The sequence below is a fragment of the Chenopodium album genome, chromosome 11 (genome assembly GCF_948465745.1).
Source record: "Chenopodium album chromosome 11, dcCheAlbu1.1, whole genome shotgun sequence".
Lineage (NCBI taxonomy): Eukaryota > Viridiplantae > Streptophyta > Magnoliopsida > Caryophyllales > Amaranthaceae > Chenopodium > Chenopodium album.
In genome coordinates, this window is record NC_137844.1 from 23,470,412 (window position 1) to 23,495,773 (window position 25,362).

Below are 25,362 nucleotides of genomic sequence, written 5' to 3' on the forward strand. Positions count from 1 at the left end.
AAAAGAAAAGAAGAACGACAATCCTTCTTCTTCTGAAAACACCCACTCTAGCAACAACGTTAGTGCCTTTGATCTCAATGAAGTCTTAGCCATGGATAACCAAGGATCTAAAAAGCAATTAAGGAAAGTGTTCACTTCTATTGGGATGAGCTATGATATTGCCTTCGATCGACTCCATGCCAAGGGACTCATTACTCCCATTGGACCTATTCGAGATCCCGCACCTGAGAAGAGATTGCCTAGTTGGAACCCAGATGCACATTGCAAGTACCATCAATTTTGGGGTCATACTACTGAGAACTGTTGGAAGCTAAAAGAAGCCATCCAATATTTGATCGATAATAACAAGCTTCCCATACCTTCAGCCGGCAAGAAGACCGAGTGATGATAAAGCACAAGACAAGAGGCGAGCTTCAACAACAAGATTTCATGTCCTCTTTTACTATCTTTTTTTTTTTTTTTTTTATCCCCAAGGCACCTTTTATTTTCCATTATATTTATTTTGTAGGATCTTTCTTTTCCTTTTAATAAAATGAGCATTTATTTTCTTGCATATGATTATCGCATTGCATTGCATTAAAAGAAAAAAAAATCCATGTCGAACTAAGCACAAGGTATACTTATGATTAGAGGCATCCCTTGTAGCCACATCATATCAACTTTCACCCTTCAAATATACAATCCTTTCTTGATAAACCACTTTGAGCCTCGTCTAACGACAAACCTTTCTTTTTTCAACCCACATCTACCTAACCTTGGGATGGGATGGTGTGCAATCTACGCAATCTTTAAGGAACAAAAGCTTAAGTGATTAAAAATAGTAAAAAAAATAGAAATAATAAAAAGTGTACAAAAGGGAAAGTGTTCCAATTTCATTGATATGAACATGTCTTTGATAAGAACACGTCTCAGATTGGGTCTCTTATCGAGTGCTCGGTACCGTGCCTGAGAAACATGAATGCCAAGTGAGTGATAGACCGCATGATAGGGATTGCCCACACTTATCTAAATAAAAAAAAATTATAAAGCAAAAAAAGAGAGTAAAAAAAAAAATAATAAACAAAAAAAAGAGTTCAAAGTGAGGAAATCTCAAGCATACAAAACACAAAGTTTCAAAAGTAAGGTTGTACACCTTAGGGGCTTATCTAGGGTCTTGAGCCTTTATCCCTTTCTTCTTCAACCTTTAGCCTAATCACGTTACAAACCTTCAAAGACCTATTTGAGTTATACACATACTTGTGCGAGGTTTGGCTAGAGATACGTTCAGCCCGATTCCTAATTGATACGTAGGCAACCTCACATCGAGGTGTGGCCGTAATAAAATGCATTCATATACACATTAATGCATGATCATATCAAGGAATCTCCTATGCTCATCCCTATCCATTTAGAGCTAGACTTGGGGGCTTGATCCCTACATTATTAGCTTACCCAGCCTAAGAGTCACCATTATTTGACTCTTTTCAAAAAATATTCCATACACTTAGCCTTTGCAGCCTAGATTTAGTGTCACTTTCACGCACATCACAGATACATAGACAAATAATCCTCCTCATATGAACCCTTTGTTATGAAATTTTATCACAACGTTTTGTAGCATGCCTTGTCATATCAAAATCACTCATCGCTATAATCATCATCGCATCATAAAGTATGAAGTACTTAGCCTCCGTGCCTATGTTACCTAAATACTTGCATCATCGAGTCAACAATTGAGATAGCCAAGGATGTTATAATCCTTGCACTATGAGATACAACATAGATGCATACTTTTGATTAAACTTATTCAACATGCACCTCAAACACTTGCTTCGAATCTTTTTGTGTCTTTCTTTTTTCGGGAGAAAGTCGGTACCCTCCATAAAAATGACAGAAATTTTGGTTTTTTTCATTTTCGAGTTGCAAAATCACAATATAATGCACACACGAGTCATGCACATTGAGTCATGACATGTCATATCACATCGAGTTGATTCTAACACACGTTTCAATCACCTTGAGTCATGCCAAGTCATATGTGGTCTTTCACATTAAGTCGAGTAACACCGAGCCTTAGGTCAACCCTAAGATAATTACAAACATGAGAAAAGTCCTATAGTCCAAGAATATTGATGCAAGTATAATCACATGCAATTGGATTGAGCACAAATGAATGAGCAAAGTCCTTAGGTCAACCTTTGATGGTCTCACGACTTTGATTTCGAGCCTTTTTGAAGAACATTTGAGCAATTGATAGGTATTTGATTAGTAGTCGGCCCGCTTACAATCTTGATTGATGATCGGCTTGATGACGATCAAATTATCGATTGCATATTGATTAAGTGAATTTGAAAACTGATTTGAATAGTGATTGATTATAATCACCAAGGATCCCTGGATGGAGATTTCTACAGAGATTGACTTAAAGATCGAAGAATCTTAAGATAATGTTCTTCTCAAAGCTAGAAAGGTTGATTACTCCTAAAAGTAAGGACAAGAAAATTTGAAGATTCAAGATGAAGAAGCTTTCAACAGAAGGCTCTAAAAAAGTCTCTTGCTTAGATTTAAGAAGGACAGTTTGAGATGAAACGACCTTCGATAGCTTTCACTAGGATTGGGGAGGTTATTATTTGATTTGAGAAAAGAACGATTCGAGATGAAACGGTTTTTGATAGTTTTCGCTAGGATGGTGGAAATTATCACTAGATTTGAGAAGATGGCACGAGATGGGTGGTCTTCGACAATGTTCGCTAAGATTGTGGAGGTTGTCACCTAGATTTGAGAAGATGGCACGACATGGGCGGTCTTCGACGACATTCTCTATGATTAGGAAGGTTGTCACCATGATTAAAGAAAATAGCTCGAGATGTAGAAGCAATGATAGACGGTGTTCCCTAGGATGTGGAAGATTGTCACAGCAACCCTAAAGATGGCTACAAGCAGTCACCTTTGATGATGTTCCCTAAGATGTGGAGGATTGTCATAAGCAGTTGAAGATGGTTACAAGAAACGGTCTTCGACGATGGCGTTCACGGAGGACTGTGGAGGTTGTCACAACACAAAGATGCAGCAACAAAATCGGTTACCCAAGAGATGTGTGCTCGACGGTGCAAGATACGCGTTTCTTAACTCTTTTATCTGTTTCACTAACGCTGTTTTGCAGGTATTGGCATTACAAGAATGATTTAGGATCGCAGAACGTTCTGAGTCATTCTCCGTCCCTATTACTACTTTGGCTTTCGTTTTCGAAACTTGCGTTTCTCCAACCTCAGTCAAAGTGGGGGCTTCTGTAGACACCCAAATGTGTCTCCCCAAAACCAAACCCAGTGATGAATAACTTTTCACATCATTTGATTACCGAAAGAGGTAAAAGTGTGAAAATTCTAGTGATGTGGATGTTTTTATTAAAAATATCTTTCTTTCAATTTTTGAAAACATTTCTTTTCTTACTCTGTTTATGAAAATAACCAGTCCAATTTAGCTTGGTCCATGATAAGGGTCCGATAATAGTGTAGTTGGATTGGGCTCGAAAAGAGCTTTCCAGCGATATATTATAAGCCCAATTCCGATTAATAATTAGGAAGTTATGGTCTAAATACGAAATTGGGCTCGAAATGATATTTATATGCGGCACAATGATCTAGATGAGGGCCTATTAATTATTATTTCTAAAGTTATTAGGATTAATTTTAATCTTCTAGAATATTTAGAAGGTTCTTTTTAAATTCTAATAGTATTAGGATTAATAATTATATTTTAAAGAGTTTTATTTGGAATAAAATAAGTGTTTTATGATAAACCTGATTTTAATCATATTAAGGAGAGGATTCCGTACGAAAGCGCGTTTTATCTTTTAATTAGCACCAAACGACAGAGTCTGTCGCCTGGCGCTAACATATGTCGCCTGGCGCTGATGTCTGTCGCCAGGCGACATATGCTAGTTTTATTCCGAATAGGACTTAATTTGTTTCCGGACTATTTTTTTTATAAATAGGGTCCTAGACCTCCGTTTTCCATCATCCATAATCAATAATCATCAACAATCAAGAACAATTCACAATCATCTCTCTCTATTCTATCTCTAAAAGCTAGAAGCTTTCTTTTTCTAACCTTCCCTCTTACAAAATTCCACATTCATAAGTTTTAGATACACCTAGCCAAGTTCGAAGTTTCCTTCGCCCTAGACGTGAAAGGTTGATAATTTCTGAGGGTTTGGTCCCTAATCTCTATTTCAATTATTTAACTTAATTGTTTTGTTTATTATTTTCCTTGAAGTTACTAACGCGTGTATTTTGTTATTAGAAAGAGATACGAGGCATCGAAGTAAGTAATTTAATTATTGTTATTTTGATTCCTAGTATCATGTTAGGATGCTTTTAATGATTTCTAATATCCTGCATGTTTCTATGGTGCTTCCTATTCTTTCTTTATATCATGTTAGTATCATGCTAGGAATAAAGCTTTGATCTTTAATGCTTAGTGACATGCTAGGGTTTGTTATTAATCTTGTTAGTATCATGCCTAAGATCTTGCTAATATTATTAAGCTTTATTGAGATTGAGATTATTATTATGATTGATGATTGTTATTATTGTTGCTTTATATATATTGTTGCTATTGCTTGATCACGCCCTCTCTTGCAAGTTTAAAGGGAACTTTTACTTATAATCACGCTTAATAAGATAATTAATAATCTGGTTTAGGCTAATATGATTATAATTCAAGTGATCACCAATAATAGTTTTGTTTGTGCATTAAATTTCAACCAACATAGATAAACAGGTTTAGGGTTAATTTATTGGTTGTATGTGAGTCAGAAAGCGCACATGAATACGAGAAGAATGAAATAGACGCCTAGTTAGGGCAGGTTCAATCTCATTTAGTTTGTATTTGTACCTTCATCCTCGAACTTCCAGTCATGGTTCCAGACCTATTGGAGTTAGTGATCTCCTGGATCGTTAAGGGATGTAACCTTCACCCTATGAACGGTTTACATGTTCCTAAAACTTTTTGGCAACTCTTTTGCTCTAGCTTCCTTCCCTTTCCATGCCACCATGCTTAAGTGTATGATCACAGTGGGGCTCAAGTGTGGGATGCTTGAAATATTCCCTACATCTATTAACTCGGATGACCAAGAGAAAACAACTTTTACTTGTCCATATGGAACTTTTGCCTATAGGAGAATGTCTTTTGGGCTTTGCAATGCCCCCGCCACTTTCCAACAATGTATGATGAGCATATTTGGAGATAGGTTGGAAGAATAAATGGAGGTGTTCATGGATGATTTTTCGGTAAAAGGTGTTTCATTTGAAGCTTGCCTTGAGAATCTTGAAAAACGTTTAGCTCGATGTGAGAAGGTGAATTTTTTTTTGAATTCGGAAAAATGTCATTTCATGGTTGAGGAGGGCATTGTCCTTGGTCACAAGATCTCCTACAAAGGCATAGAGGTGGACAAGGCAAAGATTGAAGTGATTGAAAAGCTTCCACCTCCGGTTAATGTGAAAGGAGTGAGATGTTTCTTAGGGCATTGCAGGTTCTATAGAAGATTCATCAAATATTTCTCTCTTATTGCAAAACCTCTTAATGATCTTCTTCAAAAAGATGTCGTATTTGTATTTGATGATAAAGGCTTGGAAGCCTTTAACAAGTTGAAAAAAGCTTTGATCTCTACTCCCATTGTCCAAGCCCCGAGATGGGATTTTCCTTTCAAGGTGATGTGCGATGGTAGTGGCACAGCCATTGGGGGAGTGCTAGGTCAAAGGGTGGATAAGAAGCTCCATGTCATCTACTACATGTCAAAAACCCTTAATGGAGCTCAAAGGAATTACACAACAACAGAAAAGGATTTTTTGGCAAATATGCATGCTTTTGAGAACTTTCGTTGTTACTTGTTGGGTGATAAGACCATTGTCCTCACGGATCATGTGGCTCTCAAATACCTTTTTGCCAAAAAGGAATCCAAGCCTAGGTTGATCCGTTGGGTGCTTGAGCTTCAAACTTTTGATATAGAGATTAGAGATAAAAAAGGAGCTGAAAATGTTGTGGCGGACCATCTTTCTTGCCTTGAAGATTCCCTATCCATAATGATGGTTCTCTAATCGAGGATAGGATACTTGATGACCCCTTGTATGCCATTGATGTGAAGGAGCTCCCATGATTTGCTAATTTGGTAAATTACCTTGCATGTGGGGAGTTTCCACCTTCATTCTCCAAGAATCAAAGAAAGAAGCTCAAGAGAGAAGCTAGGTAATATTTGTGGGATAATCCCATCTTGTACAAACGAGGAGTTGATGGCTTGCTAAGGTGTTGTGTTCCAAATAAGGAGGTGCCAAATATTTTGAAGATGTGCCACTCAAATCCTAGTGTGTGGTCATATGGGTGTTTCTAAAATCGCTACAAAGATTCTTCAAAGTAGTTTGTTGTGGCCTCATCTCTTGAAGGATACATGGGGTTTTGTCAAGTCATGTGATCGATGTCAACGAACCGGGAACATTTCATAGCGCAATGAGATGCCTCAACAACCTATCCTTGAGTTGGAAGTATTTGATGTGTAGGGAATTGATTTCATGGGACCGTTTCCTTCTTCTTTTGGGAACCAATACATTCTTGTGGCGGTGGATTATGTGTCGAAATGGGTTGAGGCCATTGCCTCCCCAACAAATGACCACAAGGTGGTGATAAAATTATTCAAAAAGATCATTTTCCCAAGATTCAGTGTTCCCAAGGCGGTGATTAGTGACAATGGCTCACATTTTGTGAACAATGCCTTTCGAAAGATGTCGAAAAAGCATGGGGTTCATCAACGTTTTGTCCTTCCTTATCATCCTCAAACAAGTGGACAAGTTGAGGTGTCCAATCGTCAAATTAAGTCAATTCTTGAGAAGACGGTTGCTAAAAATAAGAAAGATTGGGCGCACAAGCTTGATGATGCCTTGTGGGCATAGGAAACAGCTTTTAAGACTCCTATCGACACAACTCCATATCGTCTTGTCTATTGCAAATTATGCCATCTTCCGGTGGAACTTGAGCACTGTTCTCTTTCGGTAATCAAGAAAATCAATTATGATTTAGCAAGTGTGGGAGAGCAAAGGTGGCTAGATCTTAATGAATTAGAAGAGCTTAGGCTTGATGCATATGATTATGCTAGAACTTACAAGGCGCGTTTTAAGGATGCTCATGACAAGCTTATCGAGAAAAAGGAGTTTTGTGTTGGTGACAAGATCCTCTACAATTCTAAGATGAAGTTATTCCCCGGAGTATATACAAAGAAAAAGGAGTCTGTTGTTGATCGTTGTTTTCCTGCTGATTGATTGATTTTCTTGTTGGATGAGCTTTTTCTCTGCCATTTCATTTTATTTCTCTGATTCAATGATCATTTCTGTCTCAGCGTAGTTGTATCGTGTTTTTGCGTGGAAGTTACTGACAAATTTTCTTTGTATATAGTATTTTTCTTTCTCATTTGGCGTATTATCCTTGCTTTTGCTTTTGCTTTTTGGAGCATCATGACGGTTTATGCGTTTTATTATTTCTCTACATTAGCATTGCTTGGTGTATCCGGTGATATCTTTCTATTTCTTCTTTCCCTTTTTCATTTCTTGTTTGCTAAGAATATGATTAGTCTAGGAAGAGTTGATTGTTCGAGGATGCTTTCTTTGTAACACCATAGAGTGTTTGGGGTCATTAGCGATGTTGCCGAATGATCGCTTATATGTCGATTGGGTTTTACATGTCTTGCATGCATTATTTCACACTTCTTTCTCTTTTCCTTTCCTTTTCTCTCTCTTATTTTTCCCTTTTGTTTTCTATTTTTCAATCAAAGCAAATGAAAAAGACAAAAAGATTTTGACGCTTTGTTTTCATCTTTTTTGTTGTTTTGCTTTTGCATTTGGACATAATACCATCTAAGCTTTTGCTTTTGAATGTATAATTTCCTATGTCGTATTGGTGTACATGTTTCGAGAGTATCTTTGGTTGATTCTAGGATAGGGTATGCTAAGGTAGCGGTTTAGACCTTTTAGGACCTTGTAGTCAGATTCCATTGGTTTGTGGTAAGAAGGAGTTGCTCCCTTTAGTGGATTTAAAGCTAATATTGACTTTTTGCTACAACCGTGTGATGTTTTAATTCTTCTTTCTTTCAAAATTTCTTGATTGAGTGGCACATGGATCCTTGACTATTACTTGCCTTATTTAGAATTTGACTCTCATCTCCCGAGATCGCGACCGAGCCATTTAGGAACGACAAAGGCATCTTTTCGGGGTGGTAATTTTTACTTTTCTAGGATAGTTTTCTTTTCTTTGTTGTGGGTTTACATTTGCCTTCTTTCTAACCATTTGAGCCATATACCTTTCTTTTCAAGCCACATCTTTCGCTTTTGAGCCTTTTGTTTTATTCTTGTTCCCATCTTTGGTTTTTGTGAAGCATTTGGTATTTATTATTGGAGTATTTGGTGGATGAGATTGATTATTTTCTTCTTTTAATATAAGCAAGTTTGTGTTGTAAATATCTTGTAAATAAAAGGCAAATTCCTAGTTGAAAAAAAGTCATCCATAGTTAAAAAGGCGAGGACATTGTAATATAGTGAAAAAATAGAAAAAAATGAAAAAATGAGTAAAACAAAAGCAAATTAAAACGCTTTGGCAAAAATGCAAAAATTGTGTACAATGTAAAAGTTAAAAAATATTTTGATGTAAGTTTTTTTCTCCCTATTTTATGCATTAAGGACAATACTTCATCCTATTTCTACTTGCTTTTGTTTTATTCGAGGACGAGCAAAAGTCTAGCTTGGGGGAATTTGATGAGTGTCATTTATGACACCCTTTTAGCCACTTTCAGGATGAATTTCAATCGTTTTTGTAGCTCTTTTATCCCTTTTTCTTTAGTTTACATGACTTTTTCCCTAATTTGTGCTTTCTTATTTGTTCTTCCCATTTTCTTGCATTTCTTAGGTTTATTTTGCTTTTTCTCTTTTATTTGTTTGCTTTCCATTGATTTTAGGAGATTGGTGATGTCTAAGGAGCTAAACGACCTTTTCTCGGGATTAGCAAGGCTCAAGATGCAAGTTGCTCCCTCCCTTTGAAGCTCAAATATGAAGGAGTGCAAAAACCAAGTCTTCAAGGCCGTCCTCTAAAGCTGCGTGGGCATTAAAATCGGTGTTGAAACCACCGTGAAGACCTTTAGAAACTGCCACCCCCAACATGCATCAAGTGGAGCGCACGAAAGTGTCAACGGACGCACGAGAAGGAGGTGTCCTGCTCCCAGGTGCGGGCGCGCAAAGCAATGACGCGGCCATGCAAGTGGGAGGTGCGGCCGCACAACCTTTCTCCCCCTATTCCGTAACCAGGCCACTTCTTTGCGGCCACGCATGAAGAGGAGAGGGCGCGCCTGTTTGGGTTCTTTTTCAACGTCTAATTAACTCCTCCTTTGTTAGTTTAACAATATATAGAATTTCTTCATTTTTAGAGAGAGAATTAGACTAGAATTTGTATTAGATTGGATTTTTAGAGAGAGAAGCTCAATTTGGAAAAAAATTTGTTCTTAGATTTTAGAGGGGTGAATTTGATTAATGCTACTTTCAATCTTCTTCCTCTATGATTTTGATCAAAGTTTTGTAAGAATTCTTTATTCTTTAACGTAATTTTAGTTTTTGATTCTTGATATTTGATTGAATTACTTATTGTTTGTTTGATTTGATTTTTGATGGCTTGAGTATATTTTGAATACAATGTTGATGACAAAATTGGTGATTATTTTAGTTTTCCTATTCAATTTTGTAATGTGTAGTGAGTAGATTGCTTGTTAAGGATATGGTGAAGCATGTATGAGTGATAATTCATGGCTAATTGGGTGATTTTGATTGATTAACCTTGTGATTAAATTAATTGGTGAAATTTGTGCATATGCTTGATGTCTTGAGGAGTGATCAACCCTAACTATCAAGCTAGATTACATAATAGTTTTCATTGATACGACAAATTAATTTGGAAGCTATTATTATAGATTGATCTTATTTTGCGATTTTCCTTTGAAGTCTTTTGTAGAGACATCTAGCTTGACCCTATGAAATAGCTCTTTACGTGATTTTGATTGCATTTGCTACCTTCTCTCACATTGTTTGATTGGTTGAATTTTTGCCTAATTAGTATGATTGTCGTGAATGCATGTTGATCCTAATTCCCTAACATCCTTAATATCGTTGTTATATTCATTTAGTAGAGTTGTTTAGTTTTTTTAGACGAACCCTTACCTAGACTTCAGGATAGCTGAACTTGAGACTTTAACTTATACCTCGTTATCTTGGGTTCGACCCAGACTTACCCCTATACATAGGGTTGGGTTTGGTTATAAATTTGGTTTTATCAGGGAATACTTTGAATTTAATGAACTAGGTTTTCTTCGCGTCAATCAGGCATGTTGGAGATTGTCTTTGATTTACCTATTCATGTTTTTTAATTACTTTTGAACATTTTAATGTTAAACACTATGATAAACCATTCATTTTTGGGAGTAATTTAATTTTCTGTAAATTATTATCACTCCATTTCTGTTTAATTGTGGTTTAGAATTAAATAATGAGTCCATTCGATTTTGAGAATATTTAAAATAGGGTATCAAGACAATGTCTTGGATAAAGAAACACCTATTAAGTGAACATTGAAAATTATAATCGAAAATTATCCCTAATCAAGGTCATTTAAATGTTGGACGATTAATGACCACTTGAGATTAGTGTGTAATATGAAATATAAAACCTTTTCTTGTGCCAGAAGGACATGATTGTCATAAATCATTTGCATAGGTACTGGTTTAAGAACTATAGCGGATTGACCTATGCAAATATTTTAAGATATTTAAAATTGTCATAAGTATACTTTTGATTATGACAATCGGAACCTCTTTTCTCAACCATGAGTATTGTAAGTTCTCTTGTTTGAGTACTAGTCTACTTTGATGTTTATCAAACGTCTGTAGTACAAGGGGATTATTAAGGCGACACTCAGACGACTAGGTCCTCCTAAAAACAGAAGCTAACGGTGCAAGACTGGGAATGTGCTTCTATTAACAATAAGGGACATGTCATTGTTGTTTACAAGGCCTCTCAAAGATTGAGACCGTAAAAATGCAGAGTCGTGCTCAGATGAATTTTAGAAATCATTTTCTTAATGACAGTCGAACTCGGAAATCGAGAAACACTTCTTGACATAATAAGGATGGCGAAGAATCTTACCTTAAAGTTCATGAAGAGACTTTAAGTGACATAGGAAATAGGTTATACACTAATAGCACACTTGTCTGGAAAGACAAGTGGAAGATTGAAAGGAATGGTGTCCTTCGACCAAGTGTAATATTTGGACAGAGGGTTCAAAATTATTAGAAAGCTAATTATTCACTGAGGTTAAGTGTCAGAAAGCCTAGCTGGAGTCCGCTTCCGACCTGTAATATTAATATATAAGTAATATTACACCTTTACCTCGACCGAACCCTTCGGGTCATACCCAATCGAGTTACCGATTCAAGACGATAAATTATTCCGATGGATTAAATGAGTCATTAGAGTATTATAAACAAAGAAGTCGGATATCGAGCTAGGAGTATCGAAACCGAGCGTTGTAAGTTGAGTCGAATTTAGGAATAGAAGAGACGAGAAAACAAGAAATCAATGAAGTGAAGGCCCAAAGGAGCAAGGTGGATGGAGATCCATGATGGTTCAAGTGGAAGCATTTTCATTTGTAGTTTTTATAGGACTAAGGGACCATACTATATCATGTTTTATTACATTAGTATATTATGCATGAGATTTTATTTATGTTGATTGATGATGCGCTAGAGTTCACTAAATAATTACAACATAATAAATCTAGGTCCCTGTAATATTGAGATTGCTTTTCCAGTTAAAAATCCAACAAACCTTTGATGATTAATGATAGGTCATGCCAAAGCTGAGTGTCATTTTATCTCATGGGAGACTTGGGGTAAATCAAGTTTTACAATTTTAATTGGTTATGCTAAAAAAGGTTACCTAAAGCATTTAGAATACTAAAGAAAAGGGTAATAATTAAACATGTGATGGTTAATTATTCAACCAAGAGTTACAAGAGTTGTAATCAGTAAAGAGTTTCCTCACCTTGTAAATTTAATGGTTGATGGTAGGGCCAAAGTCTAGTCAATTATTGAATAAAGTGCTTTTAAAGTTACCTATTCAATTCGTTTATGGTACTTTAAATTTTAATTAAACATAATTATTAAACTTTGCCTTATTTTGACATAGATGGGTAATCGTAACAATGATGACAGTAATTCTTTAACACCAACAATGAAAACAAGGCTTAATTTTCTCAACTTCAACGATTGGGAAAGCAAACTTAGAAGTGTTCTAAGGGAACGAAAATCTCGAATTTCGTTTAGACTTACCAATCGAGGGCAGATTTAGTCCATGCATGAGTCTTGAGAAGCATTTGAGAAATGTTTCAGAATCTACGAGAGTCGTGTATGTCATGTTGTCTTCTATTCCGGAGGATTGAGCTAGAAGATTCATGGACTATGAACTTTATCTCTTATTCAAATGCTTACTTGATGATTGCAATGGATTATTAAATTCCCATATTTATGGGAAATTGGATGGAAACGTCGAGGAAATCATTAACATGGTTCCCAAGAATGAAGAATCTTGGACTGGAAATATTAGGTTTCAAACCTTTAAGATTACTGGTGAGATAATTAATAGAAAACTCATGCCATGATAGTCAGTACAAATTCATGTGGACATGATGGTTCAACTATTAAACCACATGAGTATGTTAAGGAGACCATTCAAAAAAATGAGGTTCGTGACATAATTCTACATTCTCTAGATGATGGTTAGACCACAAGAAACTTTTTCAAGATGATAAGGATTCTACAGTCAAGATAGTTGATTTGCTCAAGAATCATGTAGAGAATTACCTGAAGGGAGAATAAGCCAATGCTTGAACAAGGGTTTCAACGCTACGATGAAGTGACAGGTAAGAGCTACCTAATATTTTTGTTATGAACATTTTAACTTTCACTTAGGTATGTGATACCAAGTTTCAGTGCTTAACATTATTAATGTTATGCAGAAGCTGCAAAGAAGTTAGGCTAGCATGGAAGTGAAGCTTCAAGGTGCACTAGAAGTGTTCAAGTGGCCAGAGATAGTTTCATAGTTTTATTTTAGAATTTTTGTGATGATTTAGACATATTTTTGGTTTTTGATGAAACAATATTTCGGTTTCCTGTTGAGATGCTGATTTCGTTAACTTGGCATGGACAAGTGTTGATTAATGACCAAGGTAATAAATTGTTTTCATTTTGCTAGATATGAGTTAATTTTGTTTTATGGCATTGATATAAGTAGATCATAAAAACAAAATTAGATGTTTTAAAATAAACTTACTTATAACAAAGTAAGGTTAGGTCACATAAACCATTTTGCACATCAAAAATTACATATGGATGGACTCTTATTCTTATTTGATTATGAATCACTTAAGAATTAGAAGACATGCTTGATAAGGCAAGATGACCAAATCGCCTTTTAATTGAAATGATGAGGAGCTAAATTAACCTTTTAGAACTCATACATATGATGTATGTGGAACAATAAGTTCAAGACTTAGCAATACATTTAACTATTTCATTGCTTTTACTAACAGTTTAAGTAAATATGTCCATAGTTACATAATGAAGTAAAGCATGGATTTATTGAAATGTTCAAAGTTACAAAATGGAATATAAAATCAGTTTGAGATGAATAATTAGCACCATAAAGCTTACTACGTCAGAACCGAATCTTAAAAGTCGAGCTAAAATTTAGGAATTGGCGAGACGGGAAAATGCTTCAAATAACAAATAAAAACCCTAGCCACGCGAAAGGATAGGAAAGCGCGCCAAATAAAAGTGCGCCATGTTGCAGCGCCATGTGGAAGCACACGTTGGCAGTGCGCCACGATGGCAGCCACCAAGTGGCAGCGCGCCACGTTGGTAGCGCCATGTGCCAAGGGCCGCGGACCCGGGTAATGGGTCATAGACGCGGGCGGAAAGGTGGCGGCCCAATGGAACCCATATTGGGTCTCAAGGTTGGGTGCCACATGGTTAGCTTACAATGGAAGTGAGTTGCTTTGGGGAGTAAGTAAGGAAGTGGTCCTCACCTAACTATGTGACACTTGTTACTTAGTTATTCCTTGGTTTACTTAATTAGGAATTGAATTTGACATTCTTTCTATGTAGGATGTTTTTGTGAAAAAAGTCCAAGTTGATAGATGAGAGGAATTCACAAGGAATCACTCATTATAAATAGGCAAGGCATACCTTGGGATTGTTCACTTGAGTAAGAGCTCAATTAGGCATCTCCACTTACTCGGGTAGTCTTTTTGGTCGGACTTGGCTAACCTTCAAGTAGTAGACCGATCGGGTCACGTTGTGGGTGTATACCGTCGGAGGTCATCGCCCTTTGTGAGACTTGGCTTTCTCAAGTAAGAGCTCCGGTGGTCGAAACCCAACAGGGTTATCATCATGTTCGAATTGCTCAAGGAGACAAGCAGAAGATGGCCTGAGTCACCAGATATGGAGCTTTTGAATGGTTGGTTATGCCGTTTGGGTTGACTAACGCTCTATCAACATTCTGCATGTTGATGAACCAAGTCTTCCACGAATACCTTGATAAATTTGTAGTGGTCTACTTGGATGACATTGTGATCTTTAGCCTCACCCTTGAAGACCACCTAGATGAGTTGAGGAAAGTATTTTTGAAATTAAGATAACATCATTTGTTCGTGAAGCGACAGAAATGCGCTTTTGCACAAAAAGAAGTGAGTTTCCTCGGACATTTTGTAGGCGAAGGGCGCATCAGAGTGAATCCGAAGAAAATCAAAGCTATCAGCCATTAGCAAGCACCGAAGAATGATTCAGAGTTAAGATCTTTCTTGGGATAGCTAATTCTTATCGTCATTTCATACAGGGATATTTGGCAATCACAAGTCCCCTCACAGATTTGTTGAAGAAGGACAGAAAATGGAGCTGGGCAGACGAGCAGCATGGAGTTTTTCTCAAGCTTAAGGAAGCAGTGATGAAAGAGCCTGTCCTAACCCTTCTGAACACCAACAAACCATTTGAAGTTGAGATTGATGCATCATATTTTGCGCTAGGTGGGGTCCTTCAACAAGAAGGCCACCTGATCGCTTATGAGAGCCGGAAGCTAAGTGGAGCCGAGAAATGATATGCTGCTCAAGAAAAGGAACTTCTAGTTATCGTGTACTAGTTGAGAGGGTGGAGGCACTATCTACTTCCTTACCCAACCGAAGCTAACAGGGAAGCAAGCACGATGGCAGGAAGTGCTCGCTGATTTTGATGTGGAGTTCACCTATAGAACAGGAACCAGTAATCGAGTAGCAGATGCACTTAGTCGGTGAGCTAATCTGGCTTCAGTGCAAAAGTTATCCCCTTTGGCCGCCAGCAATGTTTCGACCTCGGTAAAAGAACAGGTTAAACAACACCTCCTTGAAGACCCCATGACGAGCACCATCAAGGGATTTATTTAAGAAGCGAAGACAAGATGCTTCTGGATATACGGTGATCTCATCTACACGAAAGGCAACAAACTATTCATACCAAAGGCAGGAGGCCTGTGAAGGATGCTTCGGAAAGAATGCCACGATACCCTATGGCAAAGGAAATTGAGCTTGCTATCTATGGGATATTACTTGCCAGCAATGAAGGAGGACGCATCAACTACACCCGAACTTGCTTGGTTTGTCAGCAGGAAAAAGTTTATAGTCAGAAGCCTGGAGGTCTTTTAGACCCTCTGCCTGTTCCGGTATGTCTGTGGGAGAGTGTATCTATGGATTTTATTAGTGGTCTACCTAAGGCGGATCAATACTCAATTGTAATTGTGGTGATCGACAGGTTTTCTAAGTAAGCTACCTTCGTCCCCGTGCAGAAGGCTTGCGGTGCTGAGGAGACAGCGACGTTGTTTTTCAAACACATTGTGAAGTATTGGGGGTTGCCTCAAAGCATCGTCAACGAGAGAGATACAAGATTCACGAGCCTATTTTGGACGGAGTTGTTCAAGCTAATAGGGTCGAACTTACACATGTCATGAAGTCACCAACCCCAATCCGATGGGAAAACAGAGAGATTCAACGGGCTCTTAGAGGAATACTTGAGGCATTTCGTCAGCGCCTATCAGAAGGATTGGGTGAAACTTCTTGACGTTGCTCAACTCTGCTTCAACGCCCAAAATAGCTACGCATCCAACATAAGTCCGTTTGAGTTGGTGATGGGCCAACAACCTCTTTTACCTCACACCATAACAACGTTAGAAGAAGGGAGAAGTCGAGAAGCTCGAGAGTTAAAGAAAGAGTGGCAACAAAGCATGGAAGTTGCTCGCGCTTACCTGGAGCGAGCAACAAGGAGAATGAAGAGGTGCGCCGATTAAAACAGAAGGCCACAAGAGTTTGATGTTGGGGACATGGTAATGGTTAAGGTCCTACTTGAGCATTTGAAGTTCCTCAGAGGGAGAGATCGCAGACTAATAAGGAAATACGAAGGCCCCATCCGCATTATTAAACGGATTGGGAATAGTGCATATAAGGTTGAACCCCCAGCGTGGATGAAGATACACCCTGTCTTCCACGTCAGTCTTCTCAATTCCAATCATCAAGATCAAGAGGACAGCAACCGCAACACCAGCAACCGCGCTAACATCCGAACCAGGATGAAGACCACACCAGCAACAGAAGATTAATCTTTTATGTTTTTGCTTTGTTAGTCGATGAGTTCGTCGACAGCTTAAGTGGGGGAAGATGTTAGAATCCGCCTCTCTCTCTATGTATCCCCTTTCCTTTTCCTTGTATTTTCCTTACGTTGTACCTTCTAAGTCTTTACTTTTTACCTTCTAGACTCTAGGGAGAATTATGGTGTTACTATAGTTTTAGTGTTCACTAGTAGTTCTCTATTCAGTCAATATAGAGCTCTTCAAGGAGTGAATGGTTAATGAATCAAAGCTCCTTACCCCATTGGTATTTCTTTAAGACTTGTGTGTTGTTTTAAGCCTTTATAGATATTGTGCTTGCCTTGTTTTAAAGCATCCCCCACCAAACAAAGAAACCTCAAAAGACGTTTTCACCTCGTCAGTCCCGCTTGTGCCCGCTTTGAAGTATCCACCGTCACAAGCCCCAACCCTTCACCCGTTGTTGACGAGTGCTTCTTTGAGATACCCTTGGTCCGTGTTGCTGTGTGCTCACGAACCTCTTCCGCTCTAGGCTTGCGTCCTTGTCGCCAATGAAGATGTGGTAAGGTATCACATGGATTAGCAAGAAGGTGAGTGAGAGTCGACAAGTAAAAGCGGTTCTACAGTGTATTCAATTGACCATCTCAATGCCATCAACAATTTGTCCTCACAAATCTCATACTTAGGAAAGGAGATGACCTCAATTAAGGCAAAGCTTGAGAGTGCTTCTTCACAAGCATCAATTATTCCCTCCCACAATAAGGGGAGAGGTACATCTTCTAACTCTACTCCTCCTTCTATTTTGAATAATATGCCAAATGGATGTGTGTTTTGTGATATATGTGGGTGATATGACCATGATGCTTCTAATTGCCCACATGCATTTGATAATTGTGATGATGTTGATAATAACGATTGTGAATAAGTGAACTTTGTTTTAAATAACAACAATGGACAAAGATTTGATGGACCAAGGAACTTTGGAAATAGAAATTCTCACCAACAAGGGAACTTTGATAATTATAACAAAAATGGTGGTTATAGGAACCAAGGAAATCAACATTTTTAAGGCAATTGTAATAATCAAGGCTATAATAATCAGAGTTAAGGTCAAGGGTATAGAAACCAAAGTCAAAACCAAGGCTATGGTAACCATTACCAACACAATGGCCAAAATCAAAACCGGGGTGATTGGAGCAACCAAAACCGGAGAAATTTTTAAAACAACAATCAAAGGGGACCCCCACCCGGATTTGCACAAAGAACTCAAGGTAACGACGAGAACTCCTATGCTCAAACTTATTCTTCGAGAACTACCTTTGAAGAAATCATCGAGAACCAAACTAAGATTTTAAACACTTACATGTCGGTAAGTGACAAAAAGTTTAATGAGATGATAACACACAACAAGATGCTTGAAACACAAATCACCCAATTAACGAACACCTTGAATGTGAGTGTGAATGCTAGCCATTCTTCTTTACCCTCTCAAGGAGTTGACCCTAAGAAACTTGTGTATTATATCACCACAAGGACTGATAAGGTGCTTGAAGAGAGAGTTTCTAGGAAGAGTGAGGAGGGTGAGAAGGTGAGTGATTCAAGTGAGGAGACAGAGCTTGATGTGTCAAAGAAGGTGAGCAAAGAATCCCAAGAGGAAGAGAAGAATGATTAAAAAGTGCATGAGGATGTGATTAAACCCAAACTTCCATATCCCCAAAAGTTTTGGAGAAACAAACTTGATGAACAATTTGGTAGATTTCTTGATATGCGTAAGAAGTTCATCTTACAATCCCTTTCACAGAAGCCATGACACAAATTCCAAGATATTTTAAGCTCGTTAAGGAAATCTTGAGTGGCACGAGAGAGTGTAATGATATTAACTCAATAAAGGTTGGGGAGTGTTGTAGTGCTTTGATTATTCAAAATGACTTACCCAAGAAGATGAAAGATCATAGTAATTTTTCTATCCTTTGCAAAATTAATGGAAAATTGTTTCAAAATGCTCTTTGCTATCTTAGTGCTGGTCTGAGCATCATGCCTTATTTCGTCTTTAGGAAGCTTAAGCTAGAAGAGGTTCTTCCAACCAAAATGACCTTATAATTGGCCGATCGATCTATTAAGTTTCCAAAGGGAAGAGTTGAGGATGTCCCCCTCAAGATAGGTGAGTTTACAATTCCGGTTGACTTCATTGTGCTTGAGATAGCGAAAGATGATAACATACCAATCATCTTAGGGAGACCTTTCTTAGCTACTTCGGGAGCATTGATCGATGTGAAGGGTTACCTTATTACTTTGAGGGTTTGTAACAATAAGGCTAGTTTTGAGCTTAAATCAATGCATGAATCATTGTCTTTTGTGAAGGGAATTTTGTGCATCAATTCACCTCACTCCAATGATAATGTATGCATGATTGACTCTTTAACTAACGATGCTCTTGATGCATGTGATGATGTGCCTTTAAGTGTTGAAAGTAAGAAGGTTAGTGAAGACAACATGGAACCTTCAAAGCTTGTGGATGAGGGGGTGATGATATACCTCCATGGTTTGAGCTCTACCCGGGAGAGGATGAGATTGACTCTAAATGTGTTGATGGTGAGAAGCCGTCCACTACAAGGAGCAAGAAAACAAATAAGAAAAAAAGAGCTTTTAAGGAGAAGAAAATGAAGTTGAAGCAAAGTAAACTTGATTCGGAACTTTCAACAAAAGAGAATACATCCTACAATTACGAGAAGTTGCCAAGGAATGACAAGAATTTTGTTTCTTCTACCACTTTGGACAAGGTGGTGTTCTTTGACCCTCCATGATTTGGAGGAAGGTTCGAGCTTAGAATCTTAAGTAAGCGCTTCCCAGGAGGCAACCCGGTTTTCTAAATTTTTTCTTTTGATTATATCTTTCTTAGTTTTCTTTAAATTGCTTTTCATCTTTCACTTGTTTTGTGTTTGGATTAATAGGTATGATTCATGGAAATAGGATCCCTCAAAGGAGCATGAGCACAATGGGAAAAATTTTTTGTGCTAAATGGTGAGAGTATGCTCGATTTTCTTATATTTCGAGTTAAAAGGGTAAGGTAATAAAGGAGTGATGAGTGGCATTTATGCCACGATTTAGTGCTCATTTTACGGGTTTTCCCTCCCATTTGTAGCTTGTTTGCCCCCTTTTTCTCACCTTTTTGTTCTTCTTTTATTTGTTTGCCTTTCTCCTTGTTTTCTTTGTTTTTGTTTTGTAGGAATCAAGTCATTGGAAGAAGAGCGATTCACCCTCAAAATCCCCTGTGTGCGGGCGCCAAGCACTGTGAGAACCCGCGCAGGATTGCTTCAAGAACAGAACAGACACAGAAGGTTGTGCGCGCCTTGTGCACGCGCCTTTGAACTGTGCGGGCGCGCGGTCCTGGGAGAACCCGCACGAGATAGCAGCAGAAGTAGAGCCAAAATAGGGAGTTGTGCACGCCTCTTGTGCGACATGTGTGCGGGCGCACACTCTTCACGCGCGAGCGCAGTATGCTGGGAGAAGGCGCTCATCCATGGGTCTAATTCCTCGTACCCACAGATCTGCGGGCGTAAAAGATCTGAGAGGGCGCACGCACAACATCTGCGCGGGCGCGCAGTTTATATGCGCGGGCGCGCACCGCTGAGTTTCAGTTTTTTTTATTTCGTATTTTTGTATCTTTTAGGGGACCTATATATATAGGTCGTAGGGTGGATTAGTGGATCATCTAGCCTTATCTTAGAAACAAATAAACCCTAATCTTAGAGAGAGAAAGTGTAGTATTATTCAAGTTATCTTCATGTATGTAACTTTGGTTCAACTTTCATTTCAATCCATCAAGCAACTTTGCAAGTTTTAATCTTTCTACTATTGCCTACTTAGCAATCTCTAATCCTTTCTCTTAGCTTTGTTTATTTGCACTCTAGTTGTTTATTTCTATCTATTTTGTGGATTAATATATTTTGGTATTTTCATAGTTTTTGATCATGTTTGCTTTCATGTTTATTTTGTTCTCATTTAGTTTTGTTATCATGTCTAATCCCCCTTTTCTAGGCTAGTTTCTTAGCTAGGGGAAGGGGGGTGTAAAATATGTATTGAATGATGGATGAATGATGATTAGTGGATTTATTACATGTCTTAAATCAATGAAAGATATGATTTTTATTGACTTGAGATTATTGTAGCACTTTATTTGATTGCCTTCTAGTTTAAATGCATGAGAATGATTTGAACTAGATTTAGATCACCTCTATTTTAATGATTGCATGAGAATGAGTTATTGAAATGGAGTTCCATGTATTGTGCCTCTTTATTCTTGGGTTAGTTTGTGCCTAATGGGATGCATGAAAATGATCCTAATTAGCTTAGACCACTTTTATTGGTTTGTCTAAACTATTGCATGAAAATGAATTGTTTAGGTAGGATTTTATATTCTTTGGCATGTTAATCATGATGCTTATTATTGTCCTCCTTCATTTTTAATCATATTTGAAGCCCCCCTAATCCCCAGCATTGTTTTATCTTGATTTAATCACCCTTTTTACTTGTTTATTTATAGTTCTAGTGTCTACATTCCTATTTCCAACAAAATATACCCCCTTTCTTACTCTTGCATGGTGATTTTGATATTAAATGAGAAAGCTTCCTCAGTGGATCGACCTTTACTTGCCACTAACTAGTTTAGTGTGAAGTTTAGGTTTTATAAATTGTTAATTTGATTAGGGTTAATAGTTTAACGACCTATCCTAGCCTGATCAAATTTTGGCGCCGTTGCCGGGGAAGCGGCTTGTTTGGTGTCTAATTTGCTTTTGTTAGAGTAATTTTAATTGCTTTCTTTTTGTTTTGTTTTGTTCTATCATACTTGTCATTGCTAATTGTTTGCTTAGCTTTGGTGAATGCTTAGAAGATCTCAAGGACCACCTACCCATCAAATTGACCAAGAAATCAATCGAACTTTAAGACAAATCCGTAGGCTTTTTCAAGAAGAAGGAAGAGGACTTGGTGCTATAATTGATAGTGGGAGTGATTCTTACTCTTCTAGTTCGCAAAGTGAATCAGTGGCGGGACAAGAAGATGATGTTTTATTTTGTGAGTTCGGAAATCCGGAGGATTATGAGCTCACGGGAGGGATTTTGTTACCCGTCACGGAGACTAACTTCACAATTCATCCCCAATATACAAGAATGGTTCAATCGGAGCAATTTTCGGGTTCTACAAGTGAAGACCTCATAGAGCACCTTGATAGATTCCTTGAGCTATGTGTCATGATTCAAACCAACCAAGTTTCTCAAGAGTACATCCGGATGCATTTATTTCGTCAATCTCTTTCGGGTAGAGCAAAGAAGTGGTTGAAGCAAGTGAAGCCTAACTCACTTACATCTTGGAGGGAGGTAGTTAAGGAATTCTTGAAGAGGTTCATTTCCGAGGAGAAGACCGCCGAAATGAGAAGGAAGATTGCATCATTTGAACAAGAAGCGGATGAGAGCCTTAATGAAGCTTGGGAGAGGTTCAAAGAGTTGGTACAAGCGTGTCCTCACCATGAATACAATCAAAGTTTGCTAATGAGGTTTTTCTACGATGGTTTGGAGCCCATGTTTAGAGCCAACTTGGATGCGGGGGCGGGTGGACAACTAATCAAGATCCCTCAAAATCAAGTGGAAGCAACAATCGAGGAGGTAGCAAAGAACTACTCTTGGGGAGGTAAGAGAAGGAGTGCACCGAAGAAAGGTGGGATGTATGAATTGGAGAAGGTCGATCAATTGCAACATCAAATTGAGAAACTCACAAAAGGGCTCTCAAAGTTGAACACAAGTGTTAATGCAAGCTCAAGTGGTGGAGCAAGCTCTTCTCAAGTCAACTCTTTCTCATGTCAAAATTGTGGAGGAACGAACCATGATACATCTTATTGTGGAGGTTTGAGCCCCGAACATGTGGCGGCATACAACACAAGACAAGACGGTTTTAGAGGAGGTGGTGGTGGAGTAGCTTGGAGACAACCACCACCCAGGTTTGCATCTCAACCTCAATAATGGGGCCAACAAGCTCAACCCTCTTACAATTTCAACCCCCAATACCAAAATCCACCTCCATCTCAAAACCAAAACCCAAGAGGAAGCTACCCTAGGAACAACCAATACAACAACCAAAACCAATACAACAATCAAACCCAAGGGGCCCAAAGAAATCAAGAACAAGCACCTCAAGCGGAGCCAACACCCACACAACTCCTTCAAGCTATGCATTCACAAATGCAAACTTTTGGGCAACAAATGCAAGAAATAAGGGCTCACAACAAGATGGTTGATTCACAACTAGCTCAATTGGCCGAGAGAGCTCCTTTCAATTCACCATCAACTCTACCCGGACAACCACAACCTAACCCTTCTCAAAACCAAAAACCCGATACATGCAAGGCAATTACTTTGAGGTCGGGAACTTCCTATGATGGTCCAAATGAGGGGGATAGTGAGGGAAAGAAGGGAGGAGAAGAGAGTATGAATGAAGATAGGAGAGGTGAGGGGGAAAAAGTTGATGAGGTCGAAGGAAGTTCGGAGAAGAAGAAGCTCAACAACGAGAAGACAACTTCAATTCCTAGTGAGAATAGGAACCTTGATGGACCGGTTCCTTTTCCAAGTAGGCTTGCGGAGAGGAAGTTGATTGACAAGTTTGCAAAGTTTCTAAGTGTGATGAAGAACTTGCACATCAATCTCCCTTTTCTTGAAGTAGTGACACAAATGCCATCTTACTCCAAATTTCTCAAGGACATCCTCACTAACAAAAGGAAGCTCAATGATGAGCTTATCACCCTTCCACACCAAGTGAGTGCTCTTGTTCAACATAAAATGCCCAAGAAGGAGAAAGATCCGGGGAGTTTCACTTTGCCGGTAAAAATTAGAAACATGGAAGCTAGGGGTGCATTGGCCTATCTTGGAGCAAGTGTTAGTCTAATCCCCTTATCCATTGCTCAAAAGCTCAATATTGAGATGATCCCTACAAGGAAGACCATTCAACTAGCCGACCGCTCGGTGAAGTCACCTTATGGAGAACTTGAGGATGTTCCAATTCAAGTGGGACACATCTATGTGCCTTGTGACTTTGTAGTGATGGACATGGAGGAAGATGTGGATACACCCTTGATCTTGGGTCGGGAAGCTCTTAAGACTTTGGGGGCGGTCATCAATTGCAAAAATAACACCATCACATGTGAAGTGGCCGATGAGAAGATAGTCTTTGAGTTTTCAAAGTTGCTAAAGACCCCTATGGTTGAAAAGTGTTATCGTGTTGATGTTGTGAATGAGGAGTTAGACCGTTTAGGAAGGGTTATGATGAAGCCTCAAGATCCAATTGTGGAAGCTCTCACATGCAAAGAGGAGTTCCACTCTCAAGAAGCCAAAGAATTTGTCATGGCAATGAAGGAATCCTCAAAGGAGGAAGTTGATCAACAAGACAAGATCGAGCTTGAATCAATGGAGGAAAAATCGGAGGAGAGTTCCAAGCCTCCTCCCAAGGTAGAACTCAAGCCCCTCCCCCGTTCTTTGAAATATGCATATCTTGATGAGGAGGAAAAATACCCTATTATTGTCAATGCTACCCTTGATGAACTTAATTTGAAAAAATTGCTTGATGTTTTGAGAAAATACAAAGATGTGATAGGGTATAGCATTGATGATATCAAGGGAATTAGTCCTTCTCTTTGCATGCATCGTATTCATCTTGAGGATGATCATTCCACCTCCATTGAACTTCAAAGGAGGTTGAACCCCAACCTTCAAGAGGTTGTCAAGAAAGAAATTTTGAAACTACGTGAGGCGGGCATCATTTATGCTATCTCCGATAGCAAGTGGGTGAGCCCGGTTCATGTAGTTCCCAAAAAGGGTGGAATGACCATTGTCAAGGATGAAAAGGGAGAGGAAATCTCCACTCGGACGGTGACCGGGTGGAGAATGTGTATTGATTATAGAAGATTGAACAAGAACACCAAGAAAGATCATTTTCCTCTCCCTTTCATGGACCAAATGCTTGAAAGGCTTTCTCACCACGCTTTCTTTTGTTTCTTGGATGGGTATTCCGGATTTTTCCAAATCCCTATCCATCCAAGCGATCAAGAGAAAACTACTTTCACATGTCCATATGGGACATTTGCATATCGAAGAATGTCATTCGGATTATGCAATGCTCCCCCTACTTTTCAAAGATGCATGACTTCCATTTTCTCCGAAATGCTTGAAAAAGAAATTGAGGTTTTCATGGATGATTTTAGTGTTGGTGGCTCGTCTTTTGACACTTGTCTTTTTTACCATAAAAGAGTTTTGCAAAGGTGTCAAGAGACGAGTTTGGTTTTAAATTGGGAAAAGTGCCATTTTATGGTCGAGGAGGGCATTGTCCTCGGTCATAAAGTTTCAAAAAATGGCATTGAGGTTGATCTGGCCAAAGTTTCGGTGATTGAGAGATTGCCCTCTCCTACTTCCGTCACGGGAGTACGTGCTTTTCTAGGGCATGCCGGTTTCTACCGGAGGTTTATAAAATATTTCTCCTCAATCGCCAAACCTTTGACCGAATTACTCAAGAAAGATGTTGTTTTTAGCTTTGATGAGGCTTGCCTTGAGGCATTTCGTAAGCTGAAGGAAGCTCTCATCTCTTCTCCTGTTGTGCAAGC

General features: G+C 38.6%; 1 non-coding gene across 1 annotated transcript; it reads right to left on the reverse strand.

Moving 5' to 3' along the window:
- Nucleotides 1-22,144: 22,144 nt before the first annotated feature.
- Nucleotides 22,145-22,251, reverse strand: LOC145569558 (small nucleolar RNA R71). Its single transcript, XR_014096152.1, has one exon. It is a non-coding gene; the product is annotated as a small nucleolar RNA R71 (small nucleolar RNA).
- Nucleotides 22,252-25,362: the final 3,111 nt, after the last annotated feature.